The sequence below is a fragment of the Phyllobates terribilis genome, unplaced genomic scaffold, assembly GCF_046119375.1.
Source record: "Phyllobates terribilis strain yellow unplaced genomic scaffold, ASM4611937v1 Scaffold_5__5_contigs__length_657084704, whole genome shotgun sequence".
Lineage (NCBI taxonomy): Eukaryota > Metazoa > Chordata > Amphibia > Anura > Dendrobatidae > Phyllobates > Phyllobates terribilis.
This window is the reverse complement of record NW_027362765.1, coordinates 355811920-355824985: the sequence shown is the minus strand read 5'-3', so window position 1 is coordinate 355824985 and position 13066 is coordinate 355811920. Positions and strand designations below refer to the sequence as shown.

The 13066-nt window shown below is 50.6% G+C and overlaps 1 protein-coding gene across 2 annotated transcripts in view; it reads left to right on the top strand.

The window, feature by feature from the left end:
* The window catches only part of LOC141273185 (caspase-7-like), a 274614-nt gene that overhangs the window by 249281 nt on the left and 12267 nt on the right, over nucleotides 1-13066 (top strand). The window lies entirely within an intron of this gene.

The window sequence follows — 13066 nt, the reverse complement described above, 5'->3', positions numbered from 1 at the left end:
AGTGATGTCACCGCTGATCTCTAGTGATGGATAGGCGGCATTCTCAGTGATGTCACCTCTGATCTCTGGTGATTGATAGGCGGCATTCTCAGTGATGTCACCGCTGATCTCTAGTGATGGATAGGCGGCATTCTCAGTGATGTCACCTCTGATCTCTGGTGATGGATAGGCGGCATTCTCAGTGATGTCACCGCTGATCTCTGGTGATGGATAGGAGGCATTCTCAGTGATGTCACCGCTGATCTCTGGTGATGGATAGGCGGCATTCTCAGTGATGTCACCGCTGATCTCTAGTGATGGATAGGCGGCATTCTCAGTGATGTCACCGCTGATCTCTAGTGATGGATAGGAGGCATTCTCAGTGATGTCACCGCTGTTCTCTGGTGATGGATAGGAGGCATTCTCAGTGATGTCACCGCTGATCTCTAGTGATGGATAGGAGGCATTCCCAGTGATGTCACCGCTGATCTCTGGTGATGGATAGGAGGCATTCTCAGTGATGTCACTGCTGATCTCTGGTGATGGATAGGCGGCATTCTCAGTGATGTCACCGCTGATCTCTAGTGATGGATAGGAGGCATTCTCAGTGATGTCACTGCTGATCTCTAGTGATGGATAGGCGGCATTCTCAGTGATGTCACTGCTGATCTCTAGTGATGGATAGGCGGCATTCTCAGTGATGTCACTGCTGATCTCTAGTGATGGATAGGCGGCATTCTCAGTGATGTCACCGCTGATCTCTAGTGATGGATAGGCGGCATTCTCAGTGATTTCACCGCTGATCTCTGGTGATGGATAGGCATCATTCTCAGTGATGTCACTGCTGATCTCTAGTGATGGATAGGCTGCATTCTCAGTGATGTCACCGCTGATCTCTAGTGATGGATAGGAGGCATTCTCAGTGATGTCACTGCTGATCTCTAGTGATGGATAGGCGGCATTCTCAGTGATGTCACCGCTGATCTCTAGTGATGGATAGGAGGCATTCTCAGTGATGTCACCGCTGATCTCTAGTGATGGATAGGCGGCATTCTCAGTGATGTCACCGCTGATCTCTAGTGATGGATAGGAGGCATTCTCAGTGATGTCACCGCTGATCTCTAGTGATGGATAGGAGGCATTCTCAGTGATGTCACCGCTGATCTCTAGTGATGGATAGGCATCATTCTCAGTGATGTCACTGCTGATCTCTAGTGATGGATAGGCTGCATTCTCAGTGATGTCACTGCTGATCTCTAGTGATGGATAGGCGGCATTCTCAGTGATGTCACTGCTGATCTCTAGTGATGGATAGGAGGCATTCTCAGTGATGTCACCGCTGATCTCTAGTGATGGATAGGCATCATTCTCAGTGATGTCACTGCTGATCTCTAGTGATGGATAGGCTGCATTCTCAGTGATGTCACTGCTGATCTCTAGTGATGGATAGGCGGCATTCTCAGTGATGTCACCGCTGATCTCTAGTGATGGATAGGCGGCATTCTCAGTGATGTCACCGCTGATCTCTGGTGATGGATAGGCGTCATTCTCAGTGATGTCACCGCTGATCTCTGGTGATGGATAGGCGGCATTCTCAGTGATGTCACCGCTGATCTCTGGTGATGGATAGGCGGCATTCTCAGTGATGTCACCGCTGATCTCTAGTGATGGATAGGCGGCATTCTCAGTGATGTCACCGCTGATCTCTAGTGATGGATAGGCGGCATTCTCAGTGATGTCACCGCTGATCTCTGGTGATGGATAGGCGGCATTCTCAGTGATGTCACCGCTGATCTCTAGTGATGGATAGGCGGCATTCTCAGTGATGTCACCGCTGATCTCTGGTGATGGATAGGCGGCATTCTCAGTGATGTCACCGCTGATCTCTAGTGATGGATAGGCAGCATTCTCAGTGATGTCACTGCTGATCTCTAGAGATGGATAGGCGGCATTCTCAGTGATGTCACTGCTGATCTCTAGAGATGGATAGGAGGCATTCTCAGTGATGTCACTGCTGATCTCTGGTGATGGATAGGCGGCATTCTCAGTGATGTCACCGCTGATCTCTAGTGATGGATAGGCAGCATTCTCAGTGATGTCACTGCTGATCTCTAGAGATGGATAGGAGGCATTCTCAGTGATGTCACCGCTGTTCTCTGGTGATGGATAGGAGGCATTCTCAGTGATGTCACCGCTGATCTCTAGTGATGGATAGGAGGCATTCTCAGTGATGTCACTGCTGATCTCTGGTGATGGATAGGCGGCATTCTCAGTGATGTCACCGCTGATCTCTAGTGATGGATAGGAGGCATTCTCAGTGATGTCACTGCTGATCTCTAGTGATGGATAGGCGGCATTCTCAGTGATGTCACTGCTGATCTCTAGTGATGGATAGGCGGCATTCTCAGTGATGTCACTGCTGATCTCTAGTGATGGATAGGCGGCATTCTCAGTGATGTCACCGCTGATCTCTAGTGATGGATAGGAGGCATTCTCAGTGATGTCACCGCTGATCTCTAGTGATGGATAGGCGGCATTCTCAGTGATGTCACCGCTGATCTCTAGTGATGGATAGGAGGCATTCTCAGTGATGTCACCGCTGATCTCTAGTGATGGATAGGAGGCATTCTCAGTGATGTCACCGCTGATCTCTAGTGATGGATAGGCATCATTCTCAGTGATGTCACTGCTGATCTCTAGTGATGGATAGGCTGCATTCTCAGTGATGTCACTGCTGATCTCTAGTGATGGATAGGAGGCATTCTCAGTGATGTCACCGCTGATCTCTAGTGATGGATAGGCATCATTCTCAGTGATGTCACTGCTGATCTCTAGTGATGGATAGGCGGCATTCTCAGTGATGTCACTGCTGATCTCTAGTGATGGATAGGAGGCATTCTCAGTGATGTCACCGCTGATCTCTAGTGATGGATAGGCATCATTCTCAGTGATGTCACTGCTGATCTCTAGTGATGGATAGGCTGCATTCTCAGTGATGTCACTGCTGATCTCTAGTGATGGATAGGCGGCATTCTCAGTGATGTCACCGCTGATCTCTAGTGATGGATAGGCGGCATTCTCAGTGATGTCACCGCTGATCTCTGGTGATGGATAGGCGTCATTCTCAGTGATGTCACCGCTGATCTCTGGTGATGGATAGGCGGCATTCTCAGTGATGTCACCGCTGATCTCTGGTGATGGATAGGCGGCATTCTCAGTGATGTCACCGCTGATCTCTGGTGATGGATAGGCGGCATTCTCAGTGATGTCACCGCTGATCTCTAGTGATGGATAGGCGGCATTCTCAGTGATGTCACCGCTGATCTCTGGTGATGGATAGGCGGCATTCTCAGTGATGTCACCGCTGATCTCTAGTGATGGATAGGCAGCATTCTCAGTGATGTCACTGCTGATCTCTAGAGATGGATAGGCGGCATTCTCAGTGATGTCACTGCTGATCTCTAGAGATGGATAGGAGGCATTCTCAGTGATGTCACTGCTGATCTCTGGTGATGGATAGGCGGCATTCTCAGTGATGTCACCGCTGATCTCTAGTGATGGATAGGCAGCATTCTCAGTGATGTCACTGCTGATCTCTAGTGATGGATAGGCAGCATTCTCAGTGATGTCACTGCTGATCTCTAGAGATGGATAGGAGGCATTCTCAGTGATGTCACTGCTGATCTCTGGTGATGGATAGGCGGCATTCTCAGTGATGTAACCGCTGATCTCTGGTGATGGATAGGCGGCATTCTCAGTGATGTCACCGCTGATCTCTAGTGATGGATAGGCGGCATTCTCAGTGATGTCACCGCTGATCTCTGGTGATGGATAGGCGGCATTCTCAGTGATGTCACCGCTGATCTCTGGTGATGGATAGGCGGCATTCTCAGTGATGTCACCGCTGATCTCTGGTGATGGATAGGCGGCATTCTCAGTGATGTCACCGCTGATCTCTGGTGATGGATAGGCGGCATTCTCAGTGATGTCACCGCTGATCTCTAGTGATGGATAGGAGGCATTCTCAGTGATGTCACCGCTGATCTTTAGTGATGGATAGGCGGCATTCTCAGTGATGTCACCGCTGATCTCTAGTGATGGATAGGCGGCATTCTCAGTGATGTCACCGCTGATCTCTGGTGATGGATAGGAGGCATTCTCAGTGATGTCACCGCTGATCTCTGGTGATGGATAGGAGGCATTCTCAGTGATGTCACCGCTGATCTCTAGTGATGGAAAGGCGGCATTCTCAGTGATGTCACCGCTGATCTCTAGTGATGGATAGGCGGCATTCTCAGTGATGTCACCTCTGATCTCTGGTGATGGATAGGCGGCATTCTCAGTGATGTCACCGCTGATCTCTAGTGATGGATAGGCGGCATTCTCAGTGATGTCACCGCTGATCTCTAGTGATGGATAGGCGGCATTCTCAGTGATGTCACCGCTGATCTCTAGTGATGGATAGGCGGCATTCTCAGTGATGTCACCGCTGATCTCTGGTGATGGATAGGAGGCATTCTCAGTGATGTCACCGCTGATCTCTGGTGATGGATAGGAGGCATTCTCAGTGATGTCACCGCTGATCTCTGGTGATGGATAGGCGGCATTCTCAGTGATGTCACCGCTGATCTCTGGTGATGGATAGGAGGCATTCTCAGTGATGTCACCGCTGATCTCTGGTGATGGATATTCGGCATTCTCAGTGATGTCACCGCTGATCTCTAGTGATGGATAGGAGGCATTCTCAGTGATGTCATTGCTGATCTCTAGTGATGGATAGGCGGCATTCTCAGTGATGTCACCGCTGATCTCTGGTGATGGATAGGAGGCATTCTCAGTGATGTCACCGCTGATCTCTGGCGATGGATATTCGGCATTCTCAGTGATGTCACCGCTGATCTCTGGTGATGGATAGGAGGCATTCTCAGTGATGTCACCGCTGATCTCTGGTGATGGATAGGCGGCATTCTCAGTGATGTCACCGCTGATCTCTAGTGATGGATAGGAGGCATTCTCAGTGATGTCACCGCTGATCTCTAGTGATGGATAGGAGGCATTCTCAGTGATGTCATCGCTGATCTCTGGTGATAGATAGGCAGCATTCTCAGTGATGTCACCGCTGATCTCTAGTGATGGATAGGCGGCATTCTCAGTGATGTCACCGCTGATCTCTAGTGATGGATAGGCGGCATTCTCAGTGATGTCACCGCTGATCTCTGGTGTTGGATAGGAGGCATTCTCAGTGATGTCACCGCTGATCTCTGGTGATGGATAGGTGGCATTCTCAGTGATGTCATCGCTGATCTCTGGTGATAGATAGGCAGCATTCTCAGTGATGTCACCGCTGATCTCTAGTGATGGATAGGCGGCATTCTCAGTGATGTCACCGCTGATCTCTGGTGATGGATAGGCGGCATTCTCAGTGATGTCACCGCTGATCTCTGGTGATGGATAGGAGGCATTCTCAGTGATGTCACCGCTGATCTCTGGTGATGGATAGGCGGCATTCTCAGTGATGTCATCGCTGATCTCTCGTGATGGATAGGCGGCATTCTCAGTGATGTCACCGCTGATCTCTAATGATGGATAGGCGGCATTCTCAGTGATGTCACCGCTGATCTCTGGTGATGGATAGGCGGCATTCTCAGTGATGTCACCGCTGATCTCTGGTGATGGATAGGAGGCATTCTCAGTGATGTCACCGCTGATCTCTGGTGATGGATAGGCGGCATTCTCAGTGATGTCACCGCTGATCTCTAGTAATGGATAGGGGGCATTCTCAGTGATGTCACCGCTGTTCTCTGGTGATGGATAGGAGGCATTCTCAGTGATGTCACCGCTGATCTCTAGTGATGGATAGGCGGCATTCTCAGTGATGTCACCGCTGATCTCTAGTGATGGATAGGCGGCATTCTCAGTGATGTCACCGCTGATCTCTAGTGATGGATAGGCGGCATTCTCAGTGATGTCACCGCTGATCTCTAGTGATGGATAGGCGGCATTCTCAGTGATGTCACCGCTGATCTCTAGTGATGGATAGGCGGCATTCTCAGTGATGTCACCGCTGATCTCTGGTGATGGATAGGCGGCATTCTCAGTGATGTCACCGCTGATCTCTAGTGATGGATAGGCGGCATTCTCAGTGATGTCACCGCTGATCTCTAGTGATGGATAGGAGGCATTCTCAGTGATGTCACCGCTGATCTCTGGTGATGGATAGGCGGCATTCTCAGTGATGTCACCGCTGATCTCTTATGATGGATAGACGGCATTCTCAGTGATGTCACTGCTGATCTCTGGTGATGGATAGGCGGCATTCTCAGTGATGTCTCCTCTGATCTCTGGTGATGGATAGGCGGCATTCTCAGTGATGTCACTGCTGATCTCTGGTGATGGATAGGCGGCATTCTCAGTGATGTCACCGCTGATCTCTGGTGATGGATAGGAGGCATTCTCAGTGATGTCACCTCTGATCTCTGGTGATGGATAGGAGGCATTCTCAGTGATGTCACCTCTGATCTCTGGTGATGGATAGGAGGCATTCTCAGTGATGTCACCTCTGATCTCTGGTGATGGATAGGCGGCATTCTCAGTGATGTCTCCTCTGATCTCTGGTGATGGATAGGCGGCATTCTCAGTGATCTCACTGCTGATCTCTGGTGATGGATAGGCGGCATTCTCAGTGATGTCACCGCTGATCTCTGGTGATGGATAGGAGGCATTCTCAGTGATGTCTCCTCTGATCTCTAGTGATGGATAGGCGGCATTCTCAGTGATGTCACCGCTGATCTCTGGTGATGGATAGGTGGCATTCTCAGTGATGTCACCGCTGATCTCTGGTGATGGATAGGCGGCATTCTCAGTGATGTCACTGCTGATCTCTAGTGATGGATAGGAGGCATTCTCAGTGATGTCACTGCTGATCTCTAGTGATGGATAGGCGGCATTCTCAGTGATGTCACCGCTGGTCTCTGGTGATGGATAGGCGGCATTCTCAGTGATGTCACCGCTGATCTCTAGTGATGGATAGGCGGCATTCTCAGTGATGTCACCGCTGATCTCTAGTGATGGATAGGCGGCATTCTCAGTGATGTCACCGCTGATCTCTAGTGATGGATAGGAGGCATTCTCAGTGATGTCTCCTCTGATCTCTAGTGATGGATAGGCGGCATTCTCAGTGATGTCACCGCTGATCTCTGGTGATGGATAGGCGGCATTCTCAGTGATGTCACCGCTGATCTCTGGTGATGGATAGGAGGCATTCTCAGTGATGTCACCGCTGATCTCTAGTGATGGATAGGAGGCATTCTCAGTGATGTCACCGCTGATCTCTAGTGATGGATAGGCGGCATTCTCAGTGATGTCACCGCTGATCTCTAGTGATGGATAGGCGGCATTCTCAGTGATGTCACCGCTGATCTCTAGTGATGGATAGGCGGCATTCTCAGTGATGTCACCGCTGATCTCTAGTGATGGATAGGAGGCATTCTCAGTGATGTCACCGCTGTTCTCTGGTGATGGATAGGCGGCATTCTCAGTGATGTCACCGCTGATCTCTGGTGATGGATAGGAGGCATTCTCAGTGATGTCACCGCTGATCTCTGGTGATGGATAGGAGGCATTCTCAGTGATGTCACCGCTGATCTCTGGTGATGGATAGGAGGCATTCTCAGTGATGTCACCGCTGATCTCTGGTGATGGATAGGAGGCATTCTCAGTGATGTCACCGCTGATCTCTGGTGATGGATATTCGGCATTCTCAGTGATGTCACCGCTGATCTCTGGTGATGGATAGGAGGCATTCTCAGTGATGTCACCGCTGATCTCTAGTGATGGATAGGTGGCATTCTCAGTGATGTCACCGCTGATCTCTGGTGATGGATAGGCGGCATTCTCAGTGATGTCACTGCTGATCTCTAGTGATGGATAGGCGGCATTCTCAGTGATGTCACCGCTGATCTCTAGTGATGGATAGGCGGCATTCTCAGTGATGTCACCGCTGATCTCTAGTGATGGATAGGCGGCATTCTCAGTGATGTCACCGCTGATCTCTGGTGATGGATAGGCGGCATTCTCAGTGATGTCACCGCTGATCTCTAGTGATGGATAGGCGGCATTCTCAGTGATGTCACCGCTGATCTCTGGTGATGGATAGGCGGCATTCTCAGTGATGTCACCGCTGATCTCTAGTGATGGATAGGAGGCATTCTCAGTGATGTCACCGCTGATCTCTAGTGATGGATAGGAGGCATTCTCAGTGATGTCACCGCTGATCTCTGGTGATGGATAGGCGGCATTCTCAGTGATGTCACCGCTGATCTCTAGTGATGGATAGGAGGCATTCTCAGTGATGTCACCGCTGATCTCTGGTGATGGATAGGCGGCATTCTCAGTGATGTCACCGCTGATCTCTGGTGATGGATAGGAGGCATTCTCAGTGATGTCACCGCTGATCTCTGGTGATGGATAGGCGGCATTCTCAGTGATGTCACCGCTGATCTCTAGTGATGGATAGGCGGCATTCTCAGTGATATCACCGCTGATCTCTGGTGATGGATAGGAGGCATTCTCAGTGATGTCACTGCTGATCTCTGGTGATGGATAGGCGGCATTCTCAGTGATGTCACCGCTGATCTCTTATGATGGATAGGCGGCATTCTCAGTGATGTCACCGCTGATCTCTGGTGATGGATAGGCGGCATTCTCAGTGATGTCACCGCTGGTCTCTGGTGATGGATAGGAGGCATTCTCAGTGATGTCACCGCTGTTCTCTGGTGATGGATAGGAGGCATTCTCAGTGATGTCACCGCTGATCTCTGGTGATGGATAGGAGGCATTCTCAGTGATGTCACCGCTGATCTCTGGTGATGGATAGGAGGCATTCTCAGTGATGTCACCGCTGATCTCTAGTGATGGATAGGAGGCATTCTCAGTGATGTCACCGCTGTTCTCTGGTGATGGATAGGAGGCATTCTCAGTGATGTCACCGCTGATCTCTGGTGATGGATAGGAGGCATTCTCAGTGATGTCACCGCTGATCTCTGGTGATGGATAGGAGGCATTCTCAGTGATGTCACCGCTGATCTCTGGTGATGGATAGGAGGCATTCTCAGTGATGTCACCGCTGATCTCTGGTGATGGATAGGAGGCATTCTCAGTGATGTCACCGCTGATCTCTGGTGATGGATATTCGGCATTCTCAGTGATGTCACCGCTGATCTCTAGTGATGGATAGGAGGCATTCTCAGTGATGTCACCTCTGATCTCTGGTGATGGATAGGAGGCATTCTCAGTGATGTCACCGCTGATCTCTGGTGATGGATAGGAGGCATTCTCAGTGATGTCACTGCTGATCTCTGGTGATGGATAGGCGGCATTCTCAGTGATGTCACCGCTGATCTCTGGTGATGGATAGGAGGCATTCTCAGTGATGTCACCTCTGATCTCTGGTGATGGATAGGAGGCATTCTCAGTGATGTCACCGCTGATCTCTGGTGATGGATAGGTGGCATTCTCAGTGATGTCACCGCTGATCTCTAGTGATGGATAGGAGGCATTCTCAGTGATGTCACCGCTGATCTCTAGTGATGGATAGGAGGCATTCTCAGTGATGTCACCGCTGATCTCTGGTGATGGATAGGAGGCATTCTCAGTGATGTCACCGCTGATCTCTGGTGATGGATAGGTGGCATTCTCAGTGATGTCACCGCTGATCTCTGGTGATGGATAGGTGGCATTCTCAGTGATGTCACCGCTGATCTCTAGTGATGGATAGGAGGCATTCTCAGTGATGTCACCGCTGATCTCTGGTGATGGATAGGAGGCATTCTCAGTGATGTCACCGCTGATCTCTGGTGATGGATAGGTGGCATTCTCAGTGATGTCACCTCTGATCTCTGGTGATGGATAGGTGGCATTCTCAGTGATGTCACCGCTGATCTCTAGTGATGGATAGGAGGCATTCTCAGTGATGTCACCGCTGATCTCTAGTGATGGATAGGAGGCATTCTCAGTGATGTCACCGCTGATCTCTAGTGATGGATAGGAGGCATTCTCAGTGATGTCACCGCTGATCTCTGGTGATGGATAGGAGGCATTCTCAGTGATGTCACCGCTGATCTCTGGTGATGGATAGGAGGCATTCTCAGTGATGTCACCGCTGATCTCTAGTGATGGATAGGTGGCATTCTCAGTGATGTCACTGCTGATCTCTAGTGATGGATAGGCGGCATTCTCAGTGATGTCACCGCTGATCTCTAGTGATGGATAGGAGGCATTCTCAGTGATGTCACCGCTGATCTCTAGTGATGGATAGGTGGCATTCTCAGTGATGTCACCGCTGATCTCTGGTGATGGATAGGCGGCATTCTCAGTGATGTCACCGCTGATCTCTGGTGATGGATAGGCGGCATTCTCAGTGATGTCACCGTTGGTCTCTGGTGATGGATAGGCGGCATTCTCAGTGATGTCATCGCTGATCTCTGGTGATGGATAGGCGGCATTCTCAGTGATGTCACCGCTGATCTCTAGTGATGGATAGGCGGCATTCTCAGTGATGTCACCGCTGATCTCTGGTGATGGATAGGCGGAATTCTCAGTGATGTCACCGCTGATCTCTGGTGATGGATAGGCGGCATTCTCAGTGATGTCACCGCTGATCTCTGGTGATGGATAGGCGGCATTCTCAGTGATGTCACCGCTGATCTCTGGTGATGGATAGGCGGCATTCTCAGTGATGTCACTGCTGATCTCTAGTGATGGATAGGCGGCATTCTCAGTGATGTCACTGCTGATCTCTAGTGATGGATAGGCGGCATTCTCAGTGATGTCACCGCTGATCTCTAGTGATGGATAGGCGGCATTCTCAGTGATATCACCGCTGATCTCTGCTGATGGATAGGTGACATTCTCAGTGATGTCACCGCTGATCTCTGGTGATGGATAGGCGGCATTCTCAGTGATGTCACCCCTGATCTCTGGTGATGGATAGGCGACATTCTCAGTGATATCACCGCTGATCTCTGGTGATGGATAGGTGACATTCTCAGTGATGTCACCGCTGATCTCTGGTGATGGATAGGCGGCATTCTCAGTGATGTCACCGCTGATCTCTAGTGATGGATAGGAGGCATTCTCAGTGATGTCACCGCTGATCTCTAGTGATGGATAGGCGGCATTCTCAGTGATGTCACCGCTGATCTCTGGTGATGGATAGGCGGCATTCTCAGTGATGTCACCGCTGATCTCTGGTGATGGATAGGCGGCATTCTCAGTGATGTCACCGCTGATCTCTGGTGATGGATAGGAGGCATTCTCAGTGATGTCACCGCTGATCTCTGGTGATGGATAGGCGGCATTCTCAGTGATGTCACCGCTGATCTCTGGTGATGGATAGGCGGCATTCTCAGTGATGTCACCGCTGATCTCTGGTGATGGATAGGTGGCATTCTCAGTGATGTCACCGCTGATCTCTAGTGATGGATAGGCGGCATTCTCAGTGATGTCACCGCTGATCTCTGGTGATGGATAGGCGGCATTCTCAGTGATGTCACCGCTGATCTCTGGTGATGGATAGGCGGCATTCTCAGTGATGTCACCGCTGATCTCTAGTGATGGATAGGCGGCATTCTCAGTGATGTCACTGCTGATCTCTGGTGATGGATAGGCGGCATTCTCAGTGATGTCACCGCTGGTCTCTGGTGATGGATAGGCGGCATTCTCAGTGATGTCACCGCTGATCTCTAGTGATGGATAGGCGGCATTCTCAGTGATGTCACTGCTGATCTCTGGTGATGGATAGGCGGCATTCTCAGTGATGTCACCGCTGGTCTCTGGTGATGGATAGGCGGCATTCTCAGTGATGTCACCGCTGATCTCTGGTGATGGATAGGCGGCATTCTCAGTGATGTCACCGCTGGTCTCTGGTGATGGATAGGCGGCATTCTCAGTGATGTCACTGCTGATCTCTGGTGATGGATAGGCGGCATTCTCAGTGATGTCACCGCTGATCTCTGATGATGGATAGGCGGCATTCTCAGTGATGTCACCGCTGATCTCTGGTGATGGATAGGCGGCATTCTCAGTGATGTCACCGCTGATCTCTGGTGATGGATATGTGGCATTCTCAGTGATGTCACCGCTGATCTCTGGTGATGGATAGGCGGCATTCTCAGTGATGTCACCCCTGATCTCTGGTGATGGATAGGCGGCATTCTCAGTGATGTCACCGCTGATCTCTGGTGATGGATAGGCGGCATTCTCAGTGATGTCACCGCTGATCTCTGGTGATGGATAGGCGGCATTCTCAGTGATGTCACCGCTGATCTCTGGTGATGGATAGGCGGCATTCTCAGTGATGTCACCGCTGATCTCTGGTGATGGATAGGCGGCATTCTCAGTGATGTCACCGCTGATCTCTGGTGATGGATAGGAGGCATTCTCAGTGATGTCACCGCTGATCTCTGGTGATGGATAGGCGGCATTCTCAGTGATGTCACCGCTGATCTCTGGTGATGGATAGGCGGCATTCTCAGTGATGTCACCGCTGATCTCTAGTGATGGATAGGCGGCATTCTCAGTGATGTCACCGCTGATCTCTGGTGATGGATAGGCGGCATTCTCAGTGATGTCACCGCTGATCTCTGGTGATGGATAGGCGGCATTCTCAGTGATGTCACCGCTGATCTCTGGTGATGGATAGGAGGCATTCTCAGTGATGTCACCGCTGATCTCTGGTGATGGATAGGCGGCATTCTCAGTGATGTCACCGCTGATCTCTGGTGATGGATAGGAGGCATTCTCAGTGATGTCACTGCTGATTTCTAGTGATGGATAGGAGGCATTCTCAGTGATGTCACTGCTGATCTCTAGTGATGGATAGGCGGCATTCTCAGTGATGTCACCGCTGATCTCTGGTGATGGATAGGCGGCATTCTCAGTGATGTCACCGCTGATCTCTAGTGATGGATAGGAGGCATTCTCAGTGATGTCACTGCTGATCTCTGGTGATGGATAGGTGGCATTCTCAGTGATGTCACCGCTGATCTCTGGTGATGGATAGGCGGCATTCTCAGTGATGTCACCTCTG